The 18,553-nt window shown below is 39.5% G+C and overlaps 2 long non-coding RNA genes across 3 annotated transcripts; both read left to right on the plus strand.

Moving 5' to 3' along the window:
- Positions 1-3,389: 3,389 nt before the first annotated feature.
- On the plus strand, positions 3,390-4,630 carry LOC109202548 (uncharacterized). The gene is made up of 2 exons (XR_002062468.2): positions 3,390-3,774; positions 4,478-4,630. It is a non-coding gene; the product is annotated as an uncharacterized LOC109202548 (long non-coding RNA).
- Positions 4,631-8,739: 4,109 nt separating this feature from the next.
- Positions 8,740-14,598, plus strand: LOC109202550 (uncharacterized). 2 transcript variants are annotated; one of them, XR_002062472.2, is made up of 3 exons: positions 8,740-8,848; positions 13,743-14,019; positions 14,541-14,598. It is a non-coding gene; the product is annotated as an uncharacterized LOC109202550 (long non-coding RNA). The 2 variants fall into 2 exon arrangements; XR_003219396.1 differs by having other exon boundaries at positions 13,743-14,025; positions 14,541-14,585.
- Positions 14,599-18,553: the final 3,955 nt, after the last annotated feature.

Below are 18,553 nucleotides of genomic sequence, written 5' to 3' on the forward strand. Positions count from 1 at the left end.
AGAGAAAAAAAGCCTACTCTGAGGAGGTCAGTGGAAAGGACCCATATGAAAGGTTAGATGTGTACCCAAACCTGACCTTGAGGTCATTGGCAATTTGTTAAATGTTAAGAGGTCAAATTTGAAGGGAAAAAAGTTCTCAAAAACCAACTGATAGTTGAGCTGCTTTAGACGTACTCTCTCTGAGTTCATTCACGTGATGGGTTATTACAGTTTATGATACCTGCAGTGGGTGGGGTGTAGACACACAAAACACAGTTTCAATGTCATATACTATCTTCTTCGGACTTTGGGACTTATAGAGGACAAGGAGAAGAAGGGGAAGAGGAGGATGACAGTGACGGTGACAGTGACTGAAAATGGTAGTTATTATGCTTTAGGACCAGGGCTGTGCAGAGATGTTTAAAGAGGCGGGTGCTCAAAGTTAAAAAGGGGCACATAGAACCAAACTGAAGAACAACAACCCACAATCATCAAAGATCCAATATGGAATCACATCATACTATATCACTGTCATCAGGTGGAGACAATGCAAAGCAAATGAAGCCTGTGTTTTACCTGATGGGTACAATGTTGCTGTTGAGGGGTTGTTGGTGCTGCTGATCTGAAACTGTAGACTGTAAAAAGTCCATAGGAGAGATGGTAGCTGATTAAACAGGTGCTATGAGATAATAATAAGATGCAAAGAATGGTGACAGTGCTTGGAACCATACGGCAACAAAACTGTGAGAAATAAACTAGGGTCGGTATTTGCCCTGAGCAGATGTTGTAGTTTAAAGTGTTTGATGTGTCAAATTATACACAACACATACACGAACCCAGCAGAAAATCACAGCAATGTTACAAAGACAAACTTATAGATGACATAATACATTATCAGCTGATCAATATCAATATCATCAATATGACCTATAACAACAGGGGTTGTTACTGATCATAAGTCAATGACCCTCTTAAGGCATGACCCCCACTGACCTTTAAATACCTGGGACTCTCCACCCTTTTGTTTTGGAACTGAAGAAGTTTCTTGAATGAGAAGTGAAACTTCTTCCCTTAAACAAGTCCAGTTGCTTTTCTTTCCAAGTTCCTTAGACTACCACGAGTTGGATGGCTGAGATGGCTTTCTGTTGCTGTTTATTTGCTCCAGGTGTAATTCCTCCATAACGCGCGATCTTCTGATTCTTTGTAGCTCTGATGCATGCATCAGTGTAATTGGTGTGCCAGGAACAAAAGTTACCCTTTGCTTGGAATGCAAGTGTGATTAAATGTGTTATTTTACGTGTGTTTTTTGTTTTTTCAAATTAATTAATCGCAATTAAAGCATAAAATTCCCACCCCTAGCTTTAACCACTAGTATAACAATAACAGATACATAATTATAGCAAGCATGCAGCCCAGCAAGTTTAGCTTATTAAAAGCAGATGCAGCTTAGAATTCAATCTGTCCTGACATGTAAACTGTTTTGCCCAGGGCTATCAAGTGGGTTTTGAGACAGTAAGAAAATGAGTCATGTGTTTTTCCTGTTTAAAAGGCTGTAGTTTTCTTCACCCTATCAGTATTACCCAGCAGGCTGTGGAGAGTTCAGTTGGAGCCAATGCATGGGGGACTCACCCAGTTCTCACTACCTCTCTCTCCTACTGTCTACTCTGGTAAAAACCAGGCCCCACTGTCCATCAGTCACACCTGTTACGGCAGCTCCTCTCTAGGTTTGTGCACTTGGAATATGACTGGATTTGGTTTTGTGGCCTGAACAGTAGGCCTCAAGGGTCTGTTACCTTTAAAGGGCTGGATTAACCAGTAAAAGCTATTCACACTAAAGACTGAGGATTAATAATCAGGTTTTTACCTTTACTGTTTCACAAAGGGTAAAAAAAAAAAAAAAAAAAAAAGGGAACATGGGGACTTTACTGCAGAATGTTTTATTTAAGTAATTTAGCAGGAGCTGAGTAAATGCAGAATCACATAATACTAATCACAAAATAATCAAATTACTTGAAATTTAACTGATCTAATTAAGCAATTCTGAGCTAACGCTAACTATGTCCTGATATTTAACCCTTTAAGACCTACCATAGAACCAAGTCCGCCAGAGCTTATATTATATTTTTACATGCTGTAGTGCCATTTTTGGGAGCATTTCAAGTTGCTATACATCAATACAACCGTTATAGCCTAAATTTTAATATGTATGCATTAAGTGCATAGTAATTACATAAATTGCAAAAAAGTGCAATAAACTACAAAAAAATTGAAAATTGTTTTTGTTTTTTTAACATATATTTCTAATTTAAGAGGCTTATCCCTCAAAACTGTAAATACAAAAAAGTTGCTCAAAATAGTTTCCAACCACGAGAATTTTTTTTTTAAGTGTCTTCATAGTTTTATTTTTGAAATACACATATTTTCATATACTGCAGGAAAAACAAAAATAAATATTATAATGCAAATTTGCAAAAAAGCAGCATATGCATCAAAATAAACTATTTCCAGCAGTGCAATATGAGTCCTAAGCATCCCAGAAACGACACAGAAAGTCATAAAGTCAAACATAACTTTTAAAAACACAAGTATGGCCATATGGCCCCGATTGTAAAAAACTAAATTTCCGCAAAATTATGTCACTTCCGGTTTCGGGCAGGTCATGGCAGACATGCGATAGTTCACGGCAGGAAGTGCTACAAACAGCTGATCGGATCGGCAAAGCGTGTTTCTGGAATATTATGTTTTTGTTGCTGCAAGTGCTTTTTATGCAGTTTTTGCAAAGCTATATATGGAACAAAACCGTGACTTAGGACAAGCTGATTGCATAAGATGTAAGTACAACTCCTCCAGTTTCATATGCAAAAAAAATTATTGCGCTAGCTTACGTGGTTGCAGAGCTACCGACATTTAAAAATAGTTACGCAAAATGGAGCGTGTCCGCTCCATTTTGGATTAAAAGACTAAAAGACAGATTGAGAAGAGCCACCAGCACCCTTTTCACATTCCTGACAAGGTTGAAACTGGATCACACCCACCCACACAATATTCAGGAGATTCAGTCAGTAGTGTAAGAGTTTCCTGTTAAATTACTACAAATATATATATATATATATATATATTTATCCCTCTACTGCATAGCGTTGCCCTGAGGCAACAAACCACATTTTCATGCCTTACACTGGCCCTTCAAAAAAAAAAAACAACACTTTTTTTTTCAAATAATGCCACCAGGCACATCTCTTTCCAATAAAATGATGAGTTGAAGGTGGTGTGACTTATATTTGGGGGGGGGCAGGACCCCTTTCTGCAAGCTGCAGTACATGAGAGACATCTCCATTCGGAGGCAAGATAAAGATCACTATTTTACATGTTTATAGTGAAATAAATGTATATTAAAAAATACTTGTATGCAGCGCCGTAGCTCCGCAAACGCACATAACGCACACTGCGTAGGGCACCAAATGGCCGGTAGGGCACCAAAAAAATCAGGGTCGTAAAAAAAAAAAAAAAGTAAACCACATTAATACTATAAATATCATATGCATTAATATGGTTAAACAATACAAAAGCAACATAAAACAATTTTCCCGAGAAAAGGGGTGAATCTGCTTTGTGCCCTGTCTCCAGTCTCCTCCTGGTGCCCCCCCCCCCACTCCCAGTGGTCTGTTCTATAATGCCTCAATTCGGTATTGGTAAACACCTGTTTGAACATGGCCTCGAAACGGCAACAGGAGTCGGGAGCGGAGAAAAGAAAGAAGAAGAGGAAGCGTGATGAAACTCAGGCGTCGCTTGCCGGTAAGGCAATGTTTAAATAATAACAATAAAAAAAGTTCATTATTGTAGCCCTTGCTTGCACGCTCATGTCCGTCAACTCTGTGATAGCTCCTGTTAGCAGTGTTCATACTGTGTTAACAAATGTTGCAAATGATTGATGTTGGGTAGTTTGTTTACGTTGTGGATATGAATATAGAATGGACTACTAAAAGCAACTCATCATGGTCACTCAATTGACGGTTTTCAGATAACGTTAGCAATCGTGAGACTAGCATTTCCCTCCTCAGGTTGCTAGCTGGCTAACGTCATGCATGCTACTGATTAACCTTAACTTTGGGATAGGTCAGTGATGCAGTCAAGTATTATTATCAGATTAGACAAGATTACTTTGTATGTTGCTGCATTTCAGGATATCTATAAAGACGCATATCTTATTTATGCGGCATAAATAAGATATAGGTTTCATATTACAGTGTAATATGAAACCTATATCTTCCAGTAATATAGATTTCCTACTTGCGCATTTATATCAAATTATGTACAGCATGTTTATATTGCCATTTGCCATTATGAAAATCTATACATGTAAAATATAGTTAGTAATTTTTAAATGTACCAGTGACTTACTTAATTTATTAGTCTTATAATGCAATTTTTCGTAGGCCTACTGTAGATTCAAAATTGTATTTCTGTAAAATCCCTGAATATTTTCTCTTGTATGCAGGGTCAATGCTTAAATATGTTCAAGGAGGATCTCAAGGACAGGATGAACCATCCAGTAGTAGTGCCATCCCTGGACATCAACCACCAGCCATTGTAGACCCTGCAACAATCCCTAGCCAAGAAGAACAAGAACCATCAACCACCAGTTCAGGTACAGTTCCATACACAAGTACCACTGAGAGTCCTGTCACTGAGAGACTATCAGAAAGTGACACTGTGGAGACATGTGTGCCCCCTTCAACCGATCCTGCTCTTTGGCCAGCTCACATTGTAGATGCTGATCGTGTTGAAATTGTGCGGAGAGGTCCTTTTAATGTCAGCTCTGATTTTAATTTTCCAAAGGGGCCTGAGTATTTATTTGTAACAGTATTTTTAACCTCCTTTAACCTTATTTATTTGTTTAACTGTCATGTTTGTTGTTATTTAATTAAACAAATTCCACTGAGAAATTCAAAAGTATTAATGTTTTTTTTTTTTTTTTTTTTAAGTGGCGGGGGGGGGCACCATAAAGCATTTGTGCTTAGGGCACCCAAATGGCTAGCAACGGCCCTGCTTGTATGTGCATGAATATGTTAAGAAGCATATTTGATTGTTTTTTCTTCTTTTGTAAATTTATTTATATAGTAAAACTGTTAATTTTCATTCGTTGCCTCAAGGCAACACTGCGCAGTTAGCCCAATTTTTTTCAGGCAATATAGTGCATTTGCATACGTGTGTAGACATGTGTTTGTGTGCATTTATATGATCATAGTCAGTGCTTTTTACTTCACAATCTACTCATAATTACAGGACATGGATGTAAATACCTTTTATGCAAGGAAACCAAGGGAATGTGCACTTTCTGTCCTCGGAAAGTGAGGACAGTGAGCTTTCAGGGAGTGACACTGAAGTAGAGGAGTATGAGGTTTGAGGGACACTTAGGAGCTCAGGGGTCAGTTGGTAAAGTAACTGTCTGTGTGTGTGTTACTGCCCACATAGCAAGCAGGTCTGGCCAGGATCTGGTATCAAGTCGGCACTTTGAGTAATCTGGGAGAGTAGAAAAGCGCTATATAAAAATCAGTCCATTCACTGTCTGAACAGTTTCGGCATGTTACTTTTGCACTGTTTTGCATGTTCCGGCACATGTTGTTATTGCATGGCTTGATTAAGGTACACATTATGCTGACATCTGGGGCCAGAGCTGAAACTGTTCAGGCCAGCACAGGGCCAGCAGTGTGTCTACAACTGGCCCGTGGCTGCACACCACCTACAGATGGCCCACATACCACAATGAATAACGGCCCTTTCGTGGCCCAGATCAGGTTTGCCAGAGGTAATCCACTCATGGGCCAGCACAGGACGACTAGGGTGTCTGAAACTGGCCTTGTGCTGGCCCATGTGTGGGCCACCTCTGGCAAACCAGGTCTGGGCCACCAAAGGCCGTCATTCTTTGCGGTATGTGGGCCATGTGTAAGCACATTGTGTGGGCCTGATCCCTGCCATACCAATATTGCTGTGCGGGTGTCAGTGTGTGTGGTCGTGTATTACTTATTGTTGTGGGGACACAAATTTGTTTACACACTCACATTTTGAGGTCTCGCCTACTTTATGGGGACAAATTGCAAGGTGAATCATTCAATTTTAGGGTGAAGGCTTGAGTCAGGGTTAGGGTAAGGTTCAGGCAGGGACTTGTGATGGGTAGAGTCAGGATAAGTCTCCAGGAAATTAATGTAAGTTAATGTAATGTCCACAAAAGTGATGGAAACACAACGTGTGTGTGTGTGTGTGCGCGCGCGCGTGCATAGGGTTATGGTCAAATGTTGGATGCATTTTGGTGTTTTATTGTTTTGTGAAATGTTTACATTGTTTATTTGTTGTTTATTTATTTGTTCATCCTTGTTGTACTAATGCAACTTATTATAGAATAACTTGCCATTTTACTACCCTTGTAGTATGGAAGAAATATAGTATCATCAGAATCCAACTATTTTTAGACATCGAATTTATAACACTGAATTTTTATCCTCCAAATTTCCCTGCAAAAATATTCAACTGCAAAAATTCACCTGCAAAAAATTCACCATCAAATATTCACCTGCAAAAAATTCACCTGCAAAAATTCACCTGCAAATATTCACCTGAAAAAAATTCACCTGCAAAAAATTCACCGTCAAATATTCACCTGCAAAAATTCAACTGCAAAAGTGATGAACTTAAATGACCCAAGCCAGAGCAATCAGCACTAGATCGAGTCGAGCGGCTCTCAGCCAATTAAATTACGCTGTTTGATCACATGACATCGTTAGCCAGCAGTGTGTCTCCTGAAAAGAGAGCTGTTTAGAGGTGAGGGATTAAGTTTTTCTCCTAAATAAAGATCATTACAGGACGCCTAGTCCTACTTAAAATCCCATTCATTTTTCTTTTATTTTATCATCTACTCGAACTGAGGAAAACGTTTGACTAACTCAAAGAAAATTTCCGCGCCTCCCCTGCCTGTCTGCAGAGGCAGTTTTGAATTCAGGAGCGGCAAACCCTGGCGGTTCTCCGGTAAGTATATTATGTTTTATCTTCAAGTTTGTCTTTTGAAACATTAATTTTATTTAAATCCGGTGGTCACGTATAAAGTACACAGACGGGGTCTTTGCTCAACTCGTCTGATGCGTGTCTCACTAAGCGCTACATGCTACCATCCTGCTAACCGAGCTAACCTTTACATGCTGTGCTCTACAAAATAGGATAACTCGGTACAAAACCATACTCCACAGATGTTTATAGATAGACGAACACTGCAAATATAATGTGGGAAACGAGAACGGCATTTGGTGAAGGGGTAAAATACACCATGAATAAAGCCATAGAGTGAATGGCTGCCATGGTTGCAGAACGGCCTGATTTAATGACAAGAATGGGGAAGAGTGAGGTAAAGTGAACCAAAGCCACAAAACACGGTCAGACAAGGTGGGAATAGGGCAGTGATATGTCCGTCAGTATGAAGTTGGTGTGTGCTTTGGTGAACAAAAACTCGAGACCGGTATCAGGAAGATGGGAGACTCGTGTTTCACTGGAATAGTGGTGAATTAAAACATCATTTGTTGGGGAAATTTAGGTGTAAATGCATCCATACAGGCGAGACAGAGGCAGACCAGGCAGTGAAGAAAACAAGGCAAACATTAGAAATATTAAAACGGAAATATGGGATTAATATAACATACAATTAGGGAAAATTGAAGGAACACAATGTAAATTATACTGTAAAGTCATTAAAACAGCATAACCTGATTAAAAGAAACATGTAATTGGGTAGGATGGTGGTGGTGATGATGATGATGATAATAATAATATTAAAAAACATGTACAAGATGGGCATGTATACTTGTACCCAGAATTTAACAACTATAAAGTTGTGGCATGACAGTACCTTACCCCATCCATTATATCCACACTTTCAGAAAAGGATATGGTCAATATCTTTACAAATCTAAACTTAAACAGATAGCATAAGTTAAACGGGATATTCCCTCTGCTTTCTCCTAGAGAGAATACATCAAATTAAACAAATAAGTAGTCTATGGCATTTAAAAGTGGTTACCTACAATTCTGAAATGATAATACTAATTCTTATTGATGATGATATTGTATTTGAAATCCTGGTGTAACACTGAACCCGACATCATAAAATGATTACCCTTGTAATGTCAGGGAGCTACAACCAAGGAGGGAAAATATTACTGTCTCACCCCTTGTATCCAATTACATAACAGCACTGCTTGGTAAAGGTGTTGAATTAGCTGGGTCGCTCAGTTTGGGGAAAATTGTGGGTAGCCTGCAAGGGCCTCAACTTCTCCATTCCCACAATGTGCAACAAATGGGCACAGCTGATCTTCAAGATTGGAACATCGGCCAATTACTTCCAACTTTAACGTATTTTTGCAAAAATATTCTTAAACTTGTCTCTTTACACAGATCATAATGATACAAGATGGCACTTGTGTAATTTCCTATAAATTCAATAAATCTAAATAATTGTTACCAACCCGGTAAATCCTGAAAAATGTTTTAACAGCTGTGTTAAATTAAACTTCATACTGACACATGCTGGAAAGTGCATTCATGAGACAATTTTTTTTTTTTTATGCCTTCTAGAGCAGTAGCAATCAAAGATTTTAAGGATTCTTTTACATTTTTTAAAAACACTCTGATTAAGGCATAAGTTGTTCTTTATTATCAGATCTAAGTTTGTTTAAAGCTTCGAATGTTTTGAAGTACTTTTCTTTGTTTTCAGGATTCGTTGCAACCATGGATGGGAAAATGTGGAGGTTGCACGGCTGATGTTTACTGTTCGTGGCACAGGAAGAGGCAGTTTCATTTCAGGAATGAGTGTGCACAATCAAAGGTTTGTTCTCATAAAATACTGTCAACCTCAAATGTTTCTGACATAAGATGGAAGGTGTTGCAGCTTTATTTCCATTATTTAAAAATACATAAACATTTAAAGGGTATAATGTTATGATTTAATGTTGTCAGTGTTTTATGTCATGTTTAAGGATTTTGTTCTCGGTTGTATCTTACGTTTAGTTTAGTTCAGGGTCCATGTGTCATTCTGTCTCTCAGTGTCAGGTCTTCGTCTTGGTGTAGTGTTCTCATTTCCTGTTTTATTGTGAAGGTCTGCGTCTCATGTGAGTGTGTTCAGTTTTACCTCTGGCTGTATCCGAATTCAGGGGAAGGATGCTTAAAATGCCATATTTGGAGGCAATGACGTCACAGCGACGCGACGAGGACTGTCCGAATTCAAAGAGCACTCAAAATGTGGCGACAAATGTGTCCTACTTTTCCGCGAATTTGGGGGTTAGTTGTGTCCGAATTCAGGGGAAGGATGCGCCAATGCCATATTTGGAGGCAATGACGTCGCGGCGACCCGACGAAGGCTGTCCGAATTCAAAGAGCACTCAAAATGTGGCGACAAATGCGTCCTACTTTGCCCTGAATTCTAAGGATGGTCTGATGTATCCTTCATGTCCTACTATATCCCAGGATTCATTGCGGGTCATAGAGGAGATTTGTTTCTGATAACGATGGTGGTCGAAGCAGGAGAGGAAAACACTTTCATATGTAAGTATATGAAAATCTGGTTGTACAAAAGTTAAATTGTTATAGCGGTCGTTTTGTTAAGCTTTGGGCATCTGCATAGACATGTTTCTTTTCTTTAAAATAACCGTAAACCAGCTTGTATCGGGGGTCCCGCGATTTTTCATGTATTGCCGCTTACATACAGCTAATTTTGATTTTTTCGAATTGGTGATATGTTGTGGGGAATAAAGACCAAACGGCTTAATTTATTAAAACGAGGAGAAAACGATCACCTCTTCACTGGGGTGAGGAATTGGGCCGCTACGGCCTGGAGGTACAAGAATAAATCAATGTACACATCATATTCATATGAGTACGGTCCTATTAGCCCTCATGCTGTACAGCAGCGGTCCCCCAACCTTTTTTGCGCCACAGACCGGTTTCTGTCAGACACGGAGCGGCCTCTAAGGTATCACGGATAAATACAACCACATAAAATGATCCGACCAAGACAAAAACTGTGGTATTTTGTAAATATAATAATAAACGTGAATGTACTGTGTAACTGTGTAACTTTATTAGAAGCGTCCTCCTGAAAATGCGCCAATATTGACAGTAACATCCTCCTCTCTGCCGCTTAATGCTCTCTGGTCGCTATGGTAACGTGTAAATATTTCTTTCAAAATAAAACACACAACTACAACAAGGGAAAGACTCAGGGAAACCGAGTTAATGATAAAACCCCTGAAAACCATAAATTTCACACCGGAGCCTTAACTCTGTGGCCCGGTACCAAACGACTCACGGACCGCTGCTGTACAGAACCTGTGATGTCCAGATGGTGTTCCTCTGGTGTTCTGCTGTGAAAACCTTTGGACTTAGGGATTAACATAGTTGCCATGGTGTCCTTTCTTCTCTTATTTGTTGTGTGTGATCAGGACAATTCTGGAGAAGATGGGCCTGCAGGGGAAAGTCACCCCCTTGCAGGCCAGAAGACATGAGATAACTTTAAAGAATACAAAGTACGTATGTGTGTTATCAAGAAGATAATTCTCAAGAACACAAGTTAATAAATGTGCAATTACTAAGACTTGTTGTGGTGTTTTTATTTGCCTGCTGTCATTTTTGATTTCCTCTGCCTTTAGGATTGCAAGTATCCAGGCTCAGGAGAGGGGGTCAGTGGGAAGCCCACTGCTGCTACTTGGCTCTGGTTTGCCCTCATGGATGAGGTGATAGGACAGATGCCTTCCATTAAGCCTCCTGTCCTAATGTCCTCTCTTCCTGAGGACACTCCAGGGCCAAGCGCAGCAGTGGGTGACCAAAACGATAGCGATGACGAAGCGGCTCAGCCACCTACGACAGGGAGAAAGAGGAAAAGAGACAGGGATGATGAGCTGCTAGACCTCATCAGAGAGGACATGAGGCAGCAAAGAGAGGCTGAGGAGAGGAGAGCAGGGAGAGGATGGACAGACTGTTTTCACTTCTAGAAAGATTAGTTCCCAAATGAGTTATGTATTGAGAAATTTATTTATTTGAATATATTTGTTACATTGTTATATGTGTTGCATTAGTTTAAAGGTTTTATGTTATTAATAAATTGATTCCAACAAACAGTAATTGTCACTGAACTCAATTTGATTTACAGGCATTTGTAACATGTATGAACACAACGCTAACTTTGAACAATATTACTTGGATATTTATTTGATAGCAATAAAGTAAATAACAATAACAATTAAACAAGAATATTTCAAATACACAGTATGTAAAGATGGAAAACAATATTTTCAGTTGTTCACACAGGATTAACCTGAGTGACCTGTTCCTGGACCGTTTCTTTAACAACTGTAATAGATTACAGGAAGTCTCTGGCAGTGTTGCTGAATCTGCCCGAGCAAGATCAGACGTGGATGAGCTGCTGCAACTGAGACCTGCGGTTTGTCTTTTCTGTTGGGCGAGTGGAGAATCACACAGGGTGGTCTGCAAAGAGAGCTTCAGGATGCTTCCTCCCACTGTCCACTGCATCGTCCATCCACAGGGTTTGCAGGGCTCACTCGTGGCTGCCACACCACTGAGATGTTTACAGAGATATGCAAGCAGGAGATGGTGGATGCTATATTATTAGTATAATACTTGTAACTCTGTAGCAGACAACAGTTTGATAAAGTGCTATGTAAAAAAACAAACAAACAAAAGATTAGATTCTATACGTTTCAAAGATATTTAGTTTATATATTTTATATGATACAGTACATGTGTGAGAATGACCGATGTTGTGGCAAAAAATGATTGTCTGCCAAAAACTGATTTCCGTTTTTTGGCCTAAACTGATTGCTCGTATTTAACCTGCTATGAATAACTTGTTGTCTATAATACGTGAAACATGTCAAATGTGTCCCACATTAATGATATCAAGTCACCTTGAGCCACCAGCAACATTCCTGTAACAAGGTAGAAGCTGCAATCAGTTTTTGGCAGTGACTTTTATATATCCTTTATTCATCCAGTTAAAAAAAAAATCTTATTGGCATTAGAAATTTATTTTTTAAGAGTAATCTGGCCAAGAGGACAGCAGACAGCGCAACAAATATATCAATTGTACCTACATTATAACCAGAGTTATAAAGATACTTGAACAACAGGTAATTATTGTATATATAAAACCCCTTAGTAAACCATGTTCACCGAAGTCTATTTACCAATATACATAAAGATATTACACATATTACACTCGGAAACATTGGAAATCAGTTTTGGCAGGCGAACACTTTTTTGGCATCCGTGTAATTAGCTACGTAATTCATAAATGCGTGTAGATTAAAGGAAATGATTTTACCTGGATATGATTGTCTCTGATGAGCCTAAGGTACAAAACGTGCGGGCGGCGACGATAAGGTTTTTCTAGCTCCTCGAGAATTAAAATTGTCCACACAACGGAGCAACATTTCTGGGTCCATTTTAAAGTTTTCGCGCTGTGGCGCTAGCAACCGGAAAACCACGCAAGTAAGGGCGGAGCTGAAGGCTAGGAGGCTGTCCACAGCCCATCTGTTATATTGGAAACTGATTGTTTGTTCAAAAAAGATTCTATGGAGAAAAAAAGGGGGCTGTCCAAGCCGCTCACTTCCTGACTACCCGTCCGTCTAAGGACACTACCTTGTGACGTAGGTAGGTAGTGTCCTTATGAGCATCCTTCCCCTGAATTCGGACACAGCCTCTGTCTCGTCTGGTTGATTATTCCCAGCTGTGTTCCCCACCTGTGTGTAATCTCCTTGTGTTTCTCTGTGTGTATTTAAGTCGCGTCTTCTGTCTTTGTGCTGGCTGGTCCGTCTGTGTATCCACCATGTTCCACTCATGTGTTTGGTGTTAGTGTCTTAGTTTTGTAAATAGTTGTAAATAGTCTTGTCAAGTAGCGATCGTACATTTTGTTCACCTTGTGTATATATCCTTCACTGCAGCAGCATAGTAGGCGTGAGAAGCCATTTTTGTTGATTAAGTTTTCTCCTGTTTTTGTTAGAAAGTTAGGTAAGTGGATTGTCTTTTGGTTGGTTTTTATTTTGTGTAGGACAGCATAGGGACCAGTAGGGAGTTTTGTTTGTTATTTTTGGCACTGCTCACAGCTGAAGCAAAATAAATGGCTGCTTAGCACTTTTAGAAGATATTGTGGTTTGTGTACTTAGTTGGGTGGTGTGTGGGTGGGCCAACTTCTTGTTGCGTTCGATACTCGCCTAGACAAAGAACGTAACAATAGTTTTATGAAAAAAGTTTTATAGTAAAATGTCTTTAGAGAACAGTGCCCTATCCAGCAGGATATATTGTCTCATATGTGTCAGGTGTTTTTGTTGTTGTTGTTTCTTTCAATTTCCATTATTTACCCCTCAAGGAAGAAAATATTGGACAGGTCCTACAAACCCCAAAGAGCCTTCAGGACTCTGCCCTATTTTTAGTTATTCACACACCTTTTCCAGTCTGTTACTTCCTTCCCTGAATGTTCATTCTGTGTTAATGGTCTGGTTGTCATCTCATGTATTGCCACTGATCATTACAACCCTTTTGGCACCTTTTAAGTGATATGCCTGGGTCCTTCCTACATGCCCTGATAATGTATTATTACTGTTGTCATGCACACATTTCATGTAGGGTTAGAAACAAGCAGGGAATTTCTCATACACACCAAAGAAAGGCCATACCTAATTTAAATATTTTTTTATATATTATTTCAGAATAGAGCGACTGTGGAGAGACCTCTGGGTGGCCGTTACATGCATTTACTACGATGTTCTTCACAACCTTGAGGAAGAAGGCCTTCTTGACATTTCAAATGCTGCGCACACCTTTTGCTGCCATTACATCTTTCTTCCTCGACTGGAGGATGATTTTAATACATTTTGCAGTGGATGGGACAACCATCCACTGCGAACAGAAAACAACACGAGTCCCAACCAGCTGTGGGAGTTGTGTCACAGATATCACCCTGTTCCTGTTCCAGAAAACACACAGGTAAAGGTGCACATTTTTAGTACTCATTGATTCTCTTACAGAGAATGTGATGATTTTATGGATAATTAAAGTCAGTCATAAATCCACAAACACAACAAGCTGAAAGTCAGTGATGCTGCTCGGTTTGCAGTCCTGAATATCACGGCACAAGCAGGATTCACTGCACTGTTAATGTTAGCTATGTTATATTGCTGCCTCTGTTCGGTGGTGTCGAGCCAAACGGACTTTAACGTGTGTTTTGAACGAGCTGACGGTTCACTCGTTAAGCTGAAAGAAAGATGCTTTAATCACAGGAGTCACACATGTGTCCACTGGACCATCTGGGAACTCTTCTTGTTTAGCACTCGTAATAACACAAACACTAAATCCTCCTTCTCTTGTGCTGTTTTGTAGCAGTGTATACACCTGAGACTGTCACCTGTCTGTCTGTCCTGCACTCTCTCTCTGTTTCTTTCTCTCTGACTGTGGAATAAAAGTATGAACATGTATTTATAAGTTACACTTGTGTTTGAATCCTGCAGCTTATCACACATTTGATTTCCATGTGTGACAACTGCAAGTGTCCAGAGTGAGGACAGACTGAGGAACCCACTGCTGCACATCATGTGTGAGGCTTTGCACCCCTGATGATCCACCAGGACAAACTCAGCAGTGTGTGAGGAGGAGGAGGAGGAAGAGCCAGCAGCAGCTGACAGATGGAGAGAATAGACAGACTGTTCCCTGTTTGTGAAGGACTGCTAGGAAAGTTTAAAAGAACTGTCTGTCCTGAATCAGTCTTATTAGGTAATGTTCAAATAATGTTATCATCCCAGTGTTTTCAGTGTGAGAGAAAGTACTCAGGGCCTTCAAGTTACACACTATGAAAGGCAGCAACAAGTTTAATATTCAGAAACCTAAAGTATGTATCAGCAGCAGAATGGAGCTAAAAATAAATGTTTGTTTCAGTTCTATGAAGCTTTCAGTATTTTGGATTAGTAGTTTGTAGCATCATATTGTTGTAATTGTTTATATGCTTTATATATTCTGAGGTAAGTTGATCTATAGTGTTACATCATATTCTATAAGGATGTTATGTGTTTGTATAGTTTCTGCCCAGTTTGACCCATTTAGCAGAAGTCAGCCTGTTTATGGCTCTGATATCTATTCTGTGTGTCTTAAAGCAGTTATGACATGCTCTGATTTTCTCACCCAATAAAGGAATATTTAATATATCAGTCTGATCTTTGTTTATTAGAAACAGTTTTCACAGCTCGTACATTTTCTTTTTACACATATATGTAAGCATTGAGCCAAATTTAGTAATGCCAACATATTAAACGAACAACATTTGTCTCTTATATATAACACATCTGTATATACACTGTCAAAGATATTTGTCTTTGAGTGAAGATTTAAGGTGATAGGACTTATAAATAACTGGAACTTGAATCTTTACTGAAGCTCAGTATTAGACACAGAGTTCACTCACATGAATTTCACTCACATGTGCTGTACCAGTGTACCTGCACATGTGATGTGACAATAGAAGTGATTTGATTTGAGAGTTCAAACTCACTGCTGTAATAACTTATGATTAATATAATAACTATAATATTGGCCATATCATATTTACACTGACTTTAGTCTCATGAACAACATTGGCTAATTGGTATTTACTAACTAATCTTAAATGACTGTTCAGTACAGATATGAAGGCCAGCAATCATGTTTTACAGTCCTGTGGTCTCAGCCTCAGATACTTATTAAATCACACAAAGTTCGTGTAGAAACAAACACACGAACAAAATATGTTCTCCTTCATTTCTGTCAAACAAAGCTGTATGAAACATTTCCAGCGGTTGGTGTTATGGTTGCTAGGCAACCTGGGCAGCGCGACGGAGGCTAGACCGTCCCATTTCACGAGCCTCGCACTTCCGGCCTTAGCGGTCTTTGAGTACGCGGCCCTTGAAGATCGTTGAGGCTGCGTACTTTAAGGCTGCAGTATATAGTGCAGACCCTGAATTGGGATACAGCCTTAATCCCCCACCTCTAAACAGCTATCTTCTAGGAGACACACTGCTGGCTAACGATGTCATGTGATCAAACAGCGTAATTTAATTGGCTGAGAGCCGCTCGACTCGATCTAGTGCTGATTGCTCTGGCTTGGGTCATTTAAGTTCATCACTTTTGCAGGTGAATTTTTTGCAGGTGAATTTTTGCAGGTGAATTTTTTGCAGGTGAATATTTGATGGTGATTTTTTTGCAGGTGAATTTTTGCAGTTGAATTTTTTGCAGGTGAATTTTTGCAGGTGAATATTTTTGCAGGGAAATTTGGAGGATAAAAATTCAGTGTTATAAATTCGATGTCTAAAAATAGTTGGATTCTGATGATACTATATTTCTTCCATATCGCACAGTGTTGCCTTAAAGCAACAAACCAATATCCGTTTGGGGGGGGGGTCAAATTTTATGAGTGATATATTATTAGGGACCCTAAAGCTCCCCAAAAATTAAAAAGTCATGCAGTATAGGGACACATACACACATATATATATACATATATATATACACATACACATATATATATATATATATATATATATATATATATATATATATATATATATATATATATATGCACTTTGAGATTAATGAACTGAAATGTCAGATGTTAAAAGTCAGTATCAACATCTGATTGTGTGACTCTGCAGACCAACAACAGCCAAGTGATCTACAAAAACACCATCATGACCCAGAACAGCTCCTCTGACATCATCACTCGTCACGACCAAATCTACATCGACTTCTCCTGCATCCAAACTCAGCCGGACATCAAGACTGCCACCTTCAGGATCGGATACAGGTGTGTGGTTGAATTACTGTAAGACGTGAAGCTTCTCGTGAGGTTTGTGAGTCAGAGAAAGCTGAAGTGTGTTTGTGTTCTGCAGCTCTGTGATCCAGCACATCACATCTGGAGTTTGGGATTACACTCTGACCATGCAGAGCTTCACTGACGCCGGCCGCACACAAGCTGTGGAGCTAACCCTGCTGACCAGACTGTGCAGGTGTTGGGAAACGGACTGGGAACCTCCAACTACTTCTCCTTCAACATGTTCGAGTTCACCGGGAGCTCTGGTGACGTCTACCTGCACTGCAAACTTCACGTGTGCCCCAAACAGAACAACTGTGTCCCGGTACAGCTTTGTTACCAAACACATCACACACACAATGAAATGTATCTGTCTTCTGTTATGATCATTAAACAGATTATTTTCACTTATTCTTTTTTCTATTCTGACATAAAAGCTAAAATATTCTCAGCAGATTCAGTCCTGAATGAAAGGATCATTGTTGATCTTCTAAAGTCTGGACTTTGTCTCTCTTTGTCTTTAGACTTGTCCTGCAGGTGCTCGCAGACACAGATCTGACAGGTCCAAATATGAAGGTGAAGCCTTCATCAGCATGGCCTGGACTCATCATAATAAGTTTCTACCAATGACTTTGTGTTTCCAACTGTCCTTGTGATAAATTTAATGAACTGGTGAGTGAGTGAAAAGTCCTGGTTTATCTTCTCAGGTGGTTTCCACGGTGACTCCGACTGACTGACAGGTTACTGACCTCCACGATGATCCTTGACTTCTGATTGGTCCTGATCCAGATTTTGGATGTTGAAAAGACTGAGCTGAGTTCTGCTGGGAAAGAGTGTGAGCTACATGTGATTTCCAGCCTAACAATATAAATAAATCTGGGGTAAATCTACACTCCTGAGACTTAACAGAATCCGATCTCACTAACACTGTCAGGTATTTTACTTGAGTTGAGGATACCGACATATTTATTTCTTCGCTTTCTTCAAAGAAAGAAATATATGAACACACGTCCAAGACATCCATGAACAGTGAGGCCTTAACCAAAACGGCATTTTTCTTTCTCAGGTTGTTGTAATTTAAAGTGATTTAGGTACAAAGTGATGAAAATTTCCAGTGAGTCGAGTAAAAAATGGTTTATTCTGTGAACATGAAGTGATTTAAGAGTAAATGTGAAAATCATCTCTTTAAGAAGGTGGTAATCAGGGTAAAATATTTAAAGGGGATCACCATTTGTTTTGTAGCTGAATGTTGTAAAGGTGAAGGTGTGTGGATTTCTTTTTTACCTGTTACCAGACCATTACAATCATGTGAGATATGCAAGCAGAGTCTCTTTAACTCAGATTGTCTTATAAAATAAGCCGGATGCAGCTCAAAGTGGACACAGCTGCTGAACTGTTATTAGAGAAGGAACCAAGAAAGGACCACAGCTGAGTTATCAAAGTTATAATTTGGTCTCTTTAAGGCAGGTGAAACAAACCAGTGCTGGAGTCCATGTGACAGAAGACTGACCAGCTGTAACCAAAGCTGCAGTCAGCAGATCTGTGGTCGTATCTTTAAACAACTGTGTGACAATAAAACAAAACAGCTGGTTTATGTGTTTCCCATTTGAGCTGCTGATTGACACTTAAAGTTCCAGGACAGCATCACCTTTACTGTGATCTTTAGTGCTCTGATAAACTCAGGAA

This window comes from Oreochromis niloticus, linkage group LG3, assembly GCF_001858045.2.
Source record: "Oreochromis niloticus isolate F11D_XX linkage group LG3, O_niloticus_UMD_NMBU, whole genome shotgun sequence".
In the NCBI taxonomy this organism is placed as follows: Eukaryota; Metazoa; Chordata; class Actinopteri; order Cichliformes; family Cichlidae; genus Oreochromis; species Oreochromis niloticus.